We start from the raw sequence: 13,565 nt of genomic DNA, 5'->3' as shown, positions 1-13,565 counted from the left end.
TATCTCTTGTGAGTGAGAACATACTCATCAGCTAAAACTGCAGCATCAGACAAAATTATCTATTCTTTTCTCATCAAAGATATAGGCTTACATCATTATAGAAAGATACCTTTTGAAATCTCTCCAGCAAAATCATCTGCTTAAATTTACCAAAATCAGAATCCACATTCTTAGAATTTAACCACTGCTCTAACAGATCTTCTTTGATTTTAAATTCCCTCGTATCATGGGATTGCTTATCTTGCTTGTAAGTTGTCCTAAATTTTACTGATAGAGCTTCAGGAACAAGCTCATGAGGCCTTGGCCTTAATAATCAAGCTCTTAACTACATCATGTAATTATCAGATTGATCCTGAGGCAAAGATGCTGTAAAATTACTTGAGCTTTACCGGTGAGAACAGTTTGAAGGAGTACTGGCCAATACTCCTTAGGCCAATTAAAACCTGTAGCTACCCTCTCAAACAACTGAAAATACTTTGTTAAATCAGATTCATTAAAAGGAGGGACAAGTTTAACATTTTTAGCCACATCAAAATCATCAGAGCTAGATGATCCAGTTCCACCTTGTTTCATGCGATACTCATGGTCTGCCTGAATCCTGGCAAGTTCAACTTGTGCCTGTATCTGTGCCTCCTGAATCCGAGCCTGAGATTCCGCCTCCTTAGCCTGAGACTCAGCCTCCTTAGCACGTGCTTGAAATTCAGCTTCCTTCACACGAGCCTCCTGCAGAGCTAGCTGTAACTTAGCTAATTCAATCTGCGTTTGCTCATTTGGAGGAGTTACATTAAACAAGCTTTTATTAATCATGCCAACAATTTGATCTTTAGAATGATGAGAGTGAACTGCAATTCCCAATTGTTGAGCAACAAGCTTAAGTTCATTCTTTGTTCTGTTTTCTATATCACACACTGTTTGCACATTTGACAAAAATCTTTGGCTTCATCAAGTGTAGAAATAGTAGCCATCATGAATATATCACAGTCACAAAATATCAAACAATATCCTTATGATAATATCCTGAATATCCTGATATGAGGTCGCCAAATTTATGTTACGGAACAGAGAAAGATAATGTACACTTTAAGTGAGAATAAAGAAAATCACTACTGTCACGTAAAGTTACAGGTTCAATACAAAATAGTTAGTTAAAATTACAAGTTAAAGTTTAATGACAAACTAACAACAAAACATTCAGGACTCATAAGGATAATGTAATGGCAAATAAACAGGTTAAATATATGGTTAACTGCAATAGCCTCTATTAACACGAAATTAGCAAGAATAAATTTATCTAAGTCAGCCCTGATAAAATGAGATACCAGATAATACTCAGTGAATGCCAGATAAATAATTACAGATACAAACTATTATCAAAAATGACTGACATAAAGAACCCTACATGAATTATAAAAACTTCACTAGGCCTACAAATTAAACTTATGCTATACAGTACAAGAAAAAATGCAACAACAGTTATACTCAAACTACACACAGCTGCTAGATGGTTTGGAGATTTCTTGAGCACACACAATAATAATAACTGTACAGGGGAGGACAGAGATGTGAACAAAATGAGGAGCAGATCTAAGTGGCAATGATGCAGAGACTGAGCTCATATCACTAACAGATCCCAGATAATATTCCCTGATAAGAGGTCATGCAAATGAAAGCAAAATGTACACTTTAAGAGTGTAAAATTACACTACTGTTAAAGTTCCAAACTTAAGTAAAGCAAAGGAATGTAATGCTCACTCCTAAGCTCATAAGGATATGTATTAACATGCATATCCTCTATTAATGAAATTAGCATTGCTAAACTGAAAATACACTGGGTAATGCTCAGTTAATGCAAGATAAATTATTACAGATACAAAATATTATCAAAAATGACTGACAAAAAGAACTTTTACATAAATTATAAAAAAAAAACCACTAGGCCTACAAATCAACACCTTACGCTACACAGTACAAGGAAAATGCAATAACAGTTATACTCAAATTACACAGCTGCTAGATGGTTGGAGACTTCCGGAGCACTCACAACACTAATTGTACAGGGGAGGACAGAGATGTGAACAAAATGAGGAGCAGATCTAAGTGGCAATGATGCAGAGACTGAGCTCATTATATAGGGGCCAGCAGAGCTTGATACAACTTGTAAGAAGGACGCGCAAATGAAGCCATGGGGACAAAGAGTTGACAATCTCCCTCTGAGCAACATAAAGAACGACTTACTTTACTATAATGGTAGAAGGGGGGGACTGAGGCAGAACACGCTCATGATCAAACATGCAGCATACTGTGCGTTAAAATTACACAAAGGATGATGAAATCATAGTCTATGTAACAGTCTATATACCTAGGCTGCTTCCCCCAAAGAACGGGAGGTGGCCAAAACAGGACGACACACTCCCAATTTACGTATCCACACACACACATTTATTTGTATCTTAGCCCCAGGGGTAGAATGGACAGATCCTCATCACACCACACCACACCGCACAAGGGTCGACTGCACAGTGCAATCAGCGATCCGCAGCAGGGTTTTTACCAAATGTTCCGTGCGAAGAATAAAGACAGGATAGGATCTCTCAGGACAGAATCAGGTAACATTACCAGTGAAGATAAAGAAACGTACTCATCCTAAATAATTATTTCGTATCAGTATTTACCAAGGAAAATCTATACGTGGTCCCTCAAGCAGTAAATATTTACGATGATAATGCGGACAATATTCTTAGTGAAATAATTATTAGTTAGGAGGACGTATTGAAAAGAAATTAATAAATTAAAACCTTAAACATCGCCAGGTCCGGACGATAAATGTGCAAAAATTATCAAAGAAACCAAAGAAAATTTATATCAGCCATTTATAACGTGATTTAATCATTCTTTAAATTCTGAGGTGTGGAAGACCCCAAACGTAGTGCCAATTTTAAAAAGGGTGATAAAATAGCTGCGTCGAATTATCGTCCGATAAGCCTAACGTCAATATTAGAAAAAATGCTAGTGCCAATTATGGCAAATAAAATTAGGTAACACTTAAAAGATTTAATTCTATAAATGAAAGTCAGCATGGATTCAAGGGAGGATGATCCTGCCTCACAGACTTGTCATTCTTCTTGGAGGTCTATGAGGCAGTAGATAACGATAAAACTTAAGATATTATTTATCTGGACTTTAGTAAAGCTTTTGATAGGATACCACACGAAAGGCTAGTTAGAAAGGTTCGAGCACACGGCATAGACGGCGATATCTTAAAATGCATAGAATCCCACGAAAGGACGAAAGCAGAGTATTAATAAATGGAACAAAGTCGTATTGGGGATTAGTAACTAACGTTGTACTACAGGATCAGTAGTCTGTCCTTATTATTTATTATATATATATATGATGTAAATTTAGTGAATCACCAGTAGAATTAGCAATTTGCCAATGACACAAAAATAGGGCGTATCATTAACTCGAATGACGATTGATAATTTACAAAAGGGGCCTTGATATATTATTCAAATGGTCTAAAAATTGGCAAATGGAATTTAACGTTTAAAAACGTAAAGTACTCAAAGTAGGCAAGACCATTGGAGATACTAAATACAACTTAGATAACAAAGAAATTAGTAAATCGTAATGCGAGAGAGATCTAAGAGTTATGGTTAGTAAAGACCTCAAACCAAGGCAACATTGTATTAATGTGAGAAATAAAACAAAGAGGGTCCTAGGATTTATTTCTCGAAGCTCGAGTAATAGGACATCTAAAGTAATATTGCGACTTTAACTAGCATTAGTAAGGAAGGCCACATTTAGACTACGTCGTGCAATTTTGGTGTCCGTACAATACATTGGATACAAATTCCTTACAAAGTGTACAATGAAGATTGACAAAAATGATACATAATGGTCAGAACCTTTCATATGAAGACAAACTAAAAATACTAAATCTGCCCTCACTAGACTACTTAATTGAGGTGTTTAAGTGGATGAAGGGAATAAATAAGGGGATATTAGCAAGGTACTTATAGTGAGCATACAGGATAGAACTAGACGTAATGGTTTCAAACTAGACAAAATCCGTGTTCATTAGGCAGCAGGTAGATATTGGTTTGGCAGCAGAGTAGTAGACGAATGGAAAAAGCTACCTAGTAATGAATTTGCTGTCTTCCATTGAGAGTTTGAAGCATAGAAAGCTAGATTAGCTAGATCCTGCTCCTCTCCCGGTGATGACTCAACGAGCTACCTGGACCTACTGTCTGACTTCTATACTTTTTCATTTCTGCAACATTCGCGGCCTTCCTCTAACCTTCTCTCTGTTGTACACCACCTCTCCTCCTCTAAACCTCACCTTCTCCTCTTACCTTAGACTCAACTGTCTGAGGCAACTGACAACAAACCTTTTTCTGTATCCTCCTACCTTCTATACTCATTTCAAAGCCCAGATCGGTTAATGCCCCAGCCCGCTGCTGGAAATATACGTGTAGGTATTTCTTCATTGTCAGTGTTTGAGTGTGTGGAGCTGGGATTGTGCTGAAGAGGATCTGGTAATATGTGTGTAGTGTTTGTTTCGTGTCTAGTTGTCGTGTGTGTGTCTGTTATATAGTGACAGGATGTTGTGTGTTAGTTCAGGCTCCCATGTAGTATTGTGTACCTCTCATGTCAGGATATTCTCTAACAGGGAGGACTTTGGCTGTGAAAGTGGTATTGATTCAGCCAATGATGATGCACAGTGCGTTGCTTTGTATGGTTTGCAAGGTGATGCAGGGAGTGTTAGGTAGATGAGGGCCCATGTCAGGGAGGCATAGGACATCACTGATCTAATATATTGTTAGTAGAGGAGGAAGAGCGTTTCTTTTAGTCGATCAAATTTCCATACGTGCTCCCTACGTGTCAACAAGTGAGTTGGTGGAGGGTTAGTGCCTCTCCCCATAAAACCAATAGCTCAAGTCAAATGGTCACCCCATACGGGATTATGGCGTCTGGCAATAGATAGATAGATAGATAGAGTTGTCTCTGTAATCGCCGTGGGTGTGTTGAACAGTGGCTTACCTAGGCAGTTTGTGGGGAAGGAAGTAAAAAAGAAAGGACAGGGCACCACACACCTTGCCAGATACTATGAGATGGATAGAAAGATAGATAGATAGATGGAGAGAGAGAGAGAATCATTCTGAAGGGGCAATTAGCAACCGGCAGGACAAAGGGCAGGAGTTGTAGCCCCTTTGATGATTCCCTGTGCATACCTCTGGCATTGAGTCTGGGGATGCTGCCTCTTGATGTCCTCTATGTGGTCCTTGAGTCCAGTGCCACGTATCGGTCCAAGGATCTTAGTAGAGGGGAACGTGGCACTGGTATAATGCAAAGTGTGATGCTGTGGGTGGAGCTGTGCGTATGACTGCTGCTGGCGACGAGTGTAGTGGTGGTTTTGGCAGGAGCAAGTGTTAGCTTCTTGACCGATGCCTGAAGTGTGTTGGGGTAGTCTTGTTGCAGTGTGCAGTCTGTGTCTGCGATGTGGTTGTGTTGGTAATATCCTCTGCATTTTAGGCAATGTTTGTGGGGTGTAGGAATGACATGCATGTATAGGTTGAAAAGTGTGGTTATAAAAGTATGGAGCCCCGTGGAACTCTGTTTGGGAAGCTTCGTGTTCGCGATGCCTTGCCCATTAAAGTACAACATGTGCTTGTCTAATATCGGATAAGTCGTTGACAAACCAGTGTTTGGTGTCGTTCCCCATGTTTGTGATACAGAGATTGGTGATTAGTTTACGTCGGGGGATGGCATCAAAAGCTTTACTTATGTTTTTTGTTGTAAGAACTAAGTGTTATGTTGTGTGTCCCACGGAGTTGATGCGGTAAGATGCGTGCTGTGTGAAGTTGGTTAGTACTGTAGGACGTTGTTTGGTGGACTGTAGTGCACTAAAGCCGTGTTGTGAGGGCGGAAAGGGGACATGAGGTGTGGCTTTGTTAAGAATTAAGCATTCATGTGCTGTGTTTTAGATGGCATGCCAAGAAGTGGCATGGGCCTGTACGGAGGAGGATATGTTGAGTATGCATTGTTTTGAAATTAAATGTGGATAAGAGCAAAGTGAGTTTTGTTATTATTGTTATTATTTATTGATTTATTATTATTATTATTATTTTTTTTTTTTTTTTTTTTTGAGAGAGGGTGACTCAATGTGACAGGATGGTGAATCGAAAGAAACCTGAATTGCTGAGGTAGGTAAGTATACCTAAGTAGCAGGGAACACTGTAAGGGGTAAAAGTGCAAAGTAAATGGGAAGTAGAGTAGCTCGGGTAAGGAAAGTGGCAGGTGTGTGGAGTGTGTGGAGTAGTTAAGGATAAGGAATAATTATAGTGTTGGTGAACTCTGACCGTGTCCACCTCTTCACCATGTGAGCCACCATCCATGACTGGACTGGCACAAATTCTTGCAGCTGGAACACTCGCTGGTACACATTACCTTGGCCATAGTGGGATCAAAGTTGGTATTACTGTGGGTTTTCATTTACCCATTATCAAACACGTGCAACCTTTTCATATTTTCTATTGACATGAGGCCGAACAGGGTAGTACTCCTGAGGGGAATGGGAATGCTGGTGATAGGGACAGCTGGAGCTCCTGTTTCACTAGCTATCTAACCATCCTCCTTTGCTGACCTTTTCAGTGTGACAGTAATATGGAGAGTAGACCAGCATACTCTCCCAAACATTTCCTCTAACTATCTATGCACTACACCACATGCACTTTACATTTCACACAACGTATCCCACTACGTTACAGGGGTTGGCGCCAGCAAGGGCATGCGGCCAGAAAACTTTGCCCCCGCTACCTAGTGGCGGACTTCTGGGGGGAGGCGTGGCGGGGGTTCCGCCAGCATAGATCGTGGGTCCAGGGCGAGATGGGGCTCGGGCCTGTGCTAGAGGGTACAGGGCATTGCGGTTCCCAGGCTGCCGCTTCCGCCCAATAGAGAGGGGCCCGAACCTGGGAGTAGCGCCCCAGGAGGCTGCCCTATCAGTGGGTGTATAATGGCGGGATAGTTGCAGTGCCAAGACGCGCTTGGAGGGTGTCCCTGCAGCTGTCCTGGCAGGGTGCCCCGAGGCCACTACCACAGCCACTGGTAAGCTGGTGGGCTAGGGGTCCCAGATCCATTGCCTGGACCTGGGATTGTGCAGTGAGTGGGACCTGTGCTGTGTCTGTCCCCATTTATTAATACTGAAGATGACAAAACAAAAAAGGTTTCAAAGCAAGCCTGAGGACAGTAAATCACCCATGGGGATGAGGGTGGGTTCATGTTGAGAAGTGTTAATATTGGGGTTGGGGTTATGAGGGGTAGACCGAGAAAGACATGGGACGAGGTCATTAAGTGTGACCTTAGGGTTAAGGGACTGAACAGGGAGGCTGCAATGGATCGTGCAGCATGGAGAGCCGCCATTAGGTGACCAAGGCCGACACATGCAAGCATGTTGGAGCCTTTAAAAACGAAACGAAACGAAACGATAGCTATAGCTGTTGACTGATTAACGGGTTACTGAAGCAGACAGCAACTACAGAGGTTACGAACTGAGGAGAGAAATTTCAATAAACTCGACTTCTTTCTCTCCAGTAAAGCCTAATTTGAATCACAATACACTGTAGACATCGCTGATCCTTGGTGCCGCCACCGATGGACAACAAAAGGAAGTTCATATAATCCAACTGGATCCTCGCTGATCAGTCTGATTTGGTTTGACAACCCAGTTTTGGGTAGCGAGCTAGAGGTTGACAACCATTGCTCTAAGCAATGAGTTGTACGTTTTCTGCATTAAAAAAAAAAAAAAAAAAGCTCTATGTCACATTCATTGTGTGCTAACTCACATTCGCTCCAGTCAATAAACAGTCACTAAATCTTCTCACTCAGCTATTGTTACTTACTTACATTCTTAAATAAATGATCATTTACACTCCTGCTAATACAGGGTGACCCAAAGAAAACTCCCACATTTCAAAAGGCTGTAGCACTGGCAGTAGTGAGGCAGGAGGGGCGGGGCTAGGGTCTGTTGGTAGCCCAACCCCAACCGTCCTCAATCGCCAACATGGCGTGGTCGGGAGCACACCGTATGTGTTCACTGTCGAAGTGTTCCTCACAAACAACCACTCTGTGATCGCCGTGCAGAGGGCCTTTCGAAGACGTTTCAGTATTCCACGGAACCAAACGTTCCAGATTGGAAAAGCATCTTGCAGTGGGTTGAGAATTTCAGGGCAGCAGGCTCAGCTTAAAAAAAAAAAAATCACCTGGTCAACCAAGGAGTGCTTGTACGCCTGAGAATATTGAAGCATTGAGGAGATCTGTTGTGCAGTCTCCAAGACGTTCTGCAAGGAAGCTTGCTTTAGCTGTAGGGATATCCCGGGAAACTGCAAGGAGAATCTTACACAAAGACCGTCACTTCCATCCATACAAAATGATGGTTGTGCAAGAACTAAATGCAAGAGACTAGATAAGCCGCAGGGAGTTATGCAAGAACATTCTGCAACATGTTCCAGAAGATGCTGTTCTCTTGTGCAGTGACTAAGCTCATTTTCATTTGAGTGTCTGTAAACAAAAAAAATTTTTGCTATTGGTCTGAAGACAACCCTCGCATGCCACATGAGAGACCATAGCACTCTGATCGAGTGGCTGTGTGGTGCGTTGTTGCCTATGTTAGCATCGTGGCTCCTTATTTCTTTGAAGAGGGTGGTGTATCTGTTTCTCTAACTTGTGACCGTTACATTTATATGCTCGAAAACTTCTTAAGGCCACAACTCGAAAACCTTGAGCTTGAAGAACTCGATCTGTGGTTTCAGCAAGATGGGGCTACGGCACACACAGCTCGAAGATCATTGCAAGTGCAGAGTTAAATGTTTCTGGATTGGGTGATCTCATTGCGTGGAGATATGAGGTGGCTGGCCCATTCCCCTGACCTCGTCCCTTGTGATTTTTTTCTGTGGGGCTACCTATCGACCTCAAACTCTTAAAGCCCTTATGCTTGCTAATCAGCAGGAGATAGCTGCTGTTCCACCCGACATGACCAGTCGAGCCATTGCAGCCTTCAGAAATCGCCTTCAAGCATGTATAAACAATGACGGCCACCATTTGGAGGATGTCATCTTTAAAACATGATGAATAAAAACTGTATTGAATGAAGTTTCATGTGTGCAAATACTATTTTGATTATCTTTAACCATTTTTTATTTTGATTTACCTTTGAAATGTGGGAGGTTTTTCTGGGTCACCCTGTATAATGTAATTTTTTGACTACTGAATTACCTGTTCTTTTTTTACGCTCATGGTCACTTATTCATTCGCATTACTTATTCCACAAACATTTATACCAGTCCACCCTATCATTTAATTCTCCTTCAGCCCGCAGTAAAACTTAATACATAATTACATTGCCTTGGGTGCATTATTCTATCTCTTTCTCTCTGACAGTTGCAGGGTAAACACTAATGAGATGGTATGGGGTAAACGTTTATCGTGGGGCGTTAACTGAATCTTTAATCATTAGTATTATTTCTTCTTCTTCATTTTATTGTTATTATTGTATTTATTATTATTATTACTATTATTATTATTATCATTATTATTATTATTTTTATTGTTACTTGCTGGGCAGCCGCCCTCGGTGGCCTTTGCTGGATGTCAAGTCACTTCCTGTATTCAGAAATGAGTCATAACTCGGAAACCGGAGAACCGATTGGACTGGAAATTGTTTTATCCTTCAACTTAAGTCATTTTACCGGTACCTTGCTCTAACAAAAATTTGCACTACATGCACCATTTTTGCTATTATACGATAACAAACCAACAAACGTACAGAAATTGGATCATCATAATATATTTTACCATCATCATCATCATCATCATCATCATCATCATCATCTCTACTCTACTGTAAAAGCAGCTGTGCCTCTCCTTGTGTGTGTGTGTGTGTGTGTGTGTGTGTGTGTGTGTGTGTGTGTGTGAAAACTTGCAAGTAATATGGAAGAGTCTTCTGGCCGGGTGGATATGGTGGCAGGTGGATGAATTGGAAGGGCAGGGTGAGTGAGGTGCATGAGTGAGTGGACGGGGTGGTTCGGTGGATGGGAGGGCAAGATGAGAAGGGCGGGATGGGTGGGTGGATTGGTGGGGAATGGAGATTAGGCGGGGTGGGTGTGTGGGTAATGGGAAAGTAGTTCCATAGAGATTAGATCCATGGGGTGAATAGGTTTGTCCTATGAATGTGTCCATGCAATTGATAAGTCCATGTGGAAAAGCAAGTCCATGATGAATGTGGCCCTTGGGAAATTGGTCAGGTAGGAATATAGGTTTGAGATAGGAAAATTGGTCTGTGAAGGAAACTAGGTCCTTATAAAAACAGATCCGTAAATGGATTCAGCTTTTCGCCTTCAGATTTAACTGAGTTCCTGAGAGAAAATCGGTCACTACCAAAAACAGGTTCAGCGGTGAAAAATAGGTCCATGTGAAGCCGGTCCATGGAGGGACAATAGGTCAATGGTGGAAAATAGGTGCAGGGTGCAGATTGGTCCATGGAGGAAGCAGGTGCATGGGGTAAATCTGGCGGTGTGTGAACAGACCGGTGAGGGAAGATAAGTAGTTGGGGGATGAACGTCTATGGGGTGTAACCATAGAGGGGTTTAAATACTAGGTATCATTGTGATATGCATCATCATCAACGTCATCATCATCAACCATTGCAAGTCCACAGCCGAACAAAGGCAGTCATAGAGGCATCAATAGCTATTGTTGGACAAGAAGCAAGGGATGGCTTTATTCCCCTAACCTTTTCCATGAATTCCTTGACTGAGTCAACCAATGCCACGTTTCATCAGCAAAGATCTCTATCTCATCTCTCCATCTTCTGTCTGGGCCTTGTTATGTTTACAATCTTTTGGAGTCCTGTCAGTCAGCCTCTTGCTTTATTAATTATCCATTATTCTTGCTAAATGACCTGTCCACATCCATGTATGTTCCTTAATAACGTCTAAATGTCGTTGACTCTAGTCTGCCCTCTCACCCAGGTTGATCTTTTCCTGTCTCATAATGATATTCCTACACTAAACTTTCCATTGCCCTTTGAGAAGGGATTAATTGATTTCCCATCGACTTTTTCAGTTTACAGGTGTCACAACCGTATGTCATAAATGGGAATATATATTCGTTATACACTTTTCGTTTTATACATATTGGCAAGCTACTTTTCATGATATCTATGTTTTTCCATATATATATATATATATATAGATATATATATAGATATACACACACACACACACACACACACACACACACACAGATAGATAGATAGATAGAGAGAGAGTGAGAGACAGACAGACACACACACACACACACACACACACACAGATAGAGAGAGAGAGAGAGAGAGAGACACAGACAGACACACACACACACACACACACACACACATATATATATATATATATATATATATACATATATATATATATGTTTATATCCATCCATCATCCAATCCTACATTGCCTCATGAAGAGCGTAGGAGCCTGGGGTTCGGCAGTTGGTCCCGACATTTAAGATGAGAGTGACCAGCCTCACTCATCCCTGAGTGGCATTACATGAGCAATCAACCCCAACCATCCCTTGGATATAAACCTTCACCGGCTCAATCGGATTGGAGCTCAATAATTACCCATTAAACCACCAGGCGCCAAAATTTGGTTATATTGTTACCACCCAGTGTAGTAAATGGTTTCCTGGTGTACAAGAAACCATTTGGCTTGTCAGTCAGTGTAGAGTCACCCACAGGCAGAAGGAAGAAGAAAGAATGAAGGAAAGAAAGACAGAAGAGTGAGTGTAAAGTTACCCGTAGGCAGAAGGACAAGGAAGGAATGAAGGAATGGAAGACAGAAGAGGATGGAAGGAAAGAAGGATGGAGGAGAGGAAATGGCAGACACCCGACAGCAGCACTACATCGAGTAAATTGTAAGCGCCCCCACCTACCACAAATGTATATATATATATATATATATATATATATATATATATATATATATATATATATATATATACACTGTATGTCGTGGATATATATGGTTGGAATGAAAATAATGGTCAAACATCAAATCGCAGATTTATTGTATATAATACCATCCAAAAGTTGCCAGTGCTATTACTCATTAATGATAAAAAATTTTATTGAAAAGGGAGTAAATTTTCTACCCTCTACCATCTGTTTTTTACCAAACTGTGACACAAATGACAAATTCCTGGCAGTCATTGTATTATACAGTATAATATACAGTTATACATTATAATAGTAGAGAGTTGGCCTGCAGTCCTAACGGACTCGGGTTCAAATCTGCTGGTGCAGGGAACAGTTTAAGGATTTGAATTTCATAAAATCAGACTTTACTGTTCTACCAGAAGACCCGCCGACATGTCGTAAAAATACCCCCGCTAATACCAATACACCATTCCTGTATGAGACAGCCGTAGCATGTATTCAGTATGGAAGGTGGGTGTTAGCGCCGAAGTGGTGACATGTAGAGGTGTGTGGTACGTAGGAGGACTACTGGGCCTTGAAAGCAGGCTGTGAAGCCTATGCCCAGAGTCGGTCACATAAAAAAAAAAAATAAATATGCAATATACAAATGTACATGACCCAGTATGTGCAGCTAAGTCAGTAAGCAAATCACTTGCAACAAATCTAAAAAGTTACTGTGTGGTGGGATATTCACTCTTAGTGTTAAATGTTGGCATGATAGCTCGAGCATGTATTCTTGCTCGAATAAAGCAATCCCTTGCTTCTTGTCCAACAACAGCTATTGATGCCTCTGTGACTGCCTTCACGCACCTTTCCAATGCTTGTGTATGACATGGAGAATGTGGAATTTCAGTGGCAAGAATTGTTTCGCTAGGAACCACACTTACCAGGTCAGCATCGGAGATTGATTTTGTGATTGTAGGTTTAGTCAGGACACACTTCTGCCAGTCAATCAAATCAATGTACTCCTCGGCATTGAGATTGAGAGATGGTACTTGAAAACATCTGATACCACGTTGACGTGTCTTGGAGGTTCGAGCTCGCATGATTCATCGAACGCCCAGCTCCCTGATGTGTTGTCACTCATTGGTTACCATGGTAAGCAAAATGGTCTCAGCATGGCCAAAGTAGCCATTTCGCTGAATCACTGGATCAACTACAGCTTTCAGATCTTGCGACAGGTAGCGTGACCTCTTAATCTGCATCCACAGGTGCTTAGAGCCATCCTTGCATGAAGGTTTGGACTTGATCGTGAACCAGACTGGAGCGTTAACCTTCAGAATGAATTCAGCAATTGTTTTGACATTATCACTAGGCCTTTCTGTCGCAACATACAAATGCAGAACTCAACTGCATGGCCAGTGTGACCCAGCGGGACATAACTAGTTTTCCTAACTGACGATGTGACAAAGAGACAGAGCAATTGCCAGTGATTAGTGTTTGGCAATTAACCAGTCAATATTGTTGTCCAGAACTCAGATCTTCAGAACTTCAACGATGTTATTGGTTCAAAAGCAACAATTGACATTTCCACACA

The sequence above is a fragment of the Coenobita brevimanus genome, chromosome 22 (assembly GCF_032717465.1).
Source record: "Coenobita brevimanus isolate Jiangsu-jjx chromosome 22, ASM3271746v2, whole genome shotgun sequence".
Lineage (NCBI taxonomy): Eukaryota > Metazoa > Arthropoda > Malacostraca > Decapoda > Coenobitidae > Coenobita > Coenobita brevimanus.
Note: the sequence above shows the minus strand (reverse complement) of the source record.